The 934-nt window shown below is 45.6% G+C and overlaps 1 non-coding gene across 1 annotated transcript; it reads right to left on the minus strand.

Moving 5' to 3' along the window:
* Positions 1 to 559: 559 nt before the first annotated feature.
* Positions 560 to 666, minus strand: LOC141679699 (small nucleolar RNA R71). Its single transcript, XR_012558163.1, has one exon. It is a non-coding gene; the product is annotated as a small nucleolar RNA R71 (small nucleolar RNA).
* Positions 667 to 934: the final 268 nt, after the last annotated feature.

A 934-nucleotide genomic window follows, 5' to 3' on the forward strand; every position in this document is an offset into this window, starting at 1 on the left:
TTCGGTTGTGTTTCAGGTACTTTAGCAAGCGTTTATGCAAACTCGTTCTCGTGCTCGCAAGAGGACTTTAGATACAGCTGAGGAGACAGACGAAGTTCTTGATATTCCGGAGAAGTTAGATTTTGAGGATTCAGATTTAGGAACTGAGCAGAAAGAACCAGTAAACATGGGAGATCATATTGTTCAAGCTGATCCAGCTCTTATGGATTTTTCTCGGCCTAAAATTAATGACATTCAGTCAAGCATCCTTCATCCGGCTATTCAAGCTAACACCTTTGAAATCAAGCCGGGCACTATTCAGATGGTGCAGAATTCTGTTTCTTTTGGAGGAGCGGCAACTGAAGACCCCAACACGCACATAAGGAATTTTGTCGAGATCTGCAGCACTTTTAAGTATAATGGCGTGACTGATGAGGCTATCAAGTTGAGGCTTTTCCCATTCTCACTGAGGGATAAGGCTAAAGACTGGTTACATTCTGAACCAGCTGGGTCCATCACTACGTGGCAAGATCTTGCGCAAAAGTTTCTGGTGAAGTTTTATCCAATGGCAAAGATTGCTGCTATGAGGAGTGCTCTTACTCAGTTTGCGCAGCAACCTACAGAATCTATGTGCGAGGCTTGGGAACGCTACAAGGAAATGTTGAGAAAATGTCCACATCATGGAATGCCGGATTTGATGGTGATCACTGGTTTCTATAATGGTTTGGGGGCCCAATCTCGGCCCATGCTCGATGCAGCAGCTGGAGGAGCCTTATGGGCTAAAAGCTATACTGAGGCGTATAATCTTATCGAGACGATGGCTGCAAATGAGCATCAAAACCCAACTCAGAGGATGACGTCAGGCAAGGTAGCAGGTATTCTGGAAGTTGATGCAGCCACCGCTATTGCAGCCCAGCTCCAAGCGCTATCAATGAAGGTTGATTCTCTGGCTACG

The sequence above is a fragment of the Apium graveolens genome, chromosome 1 (assembly GCF_009905375.1).
Source record: "Apium graveolens cultivar Ventura chromosome 1, ASM990537v1, whole genome shotgun sequence".
In the NCBI taxonomy this organism is placed as follows: domain Eukaryota; kingdom Viridiplantae; phylum Streptophyta; class Magnoliopsida; order Apiales; family Apiaceae; genus Apium; species Apium graveolens.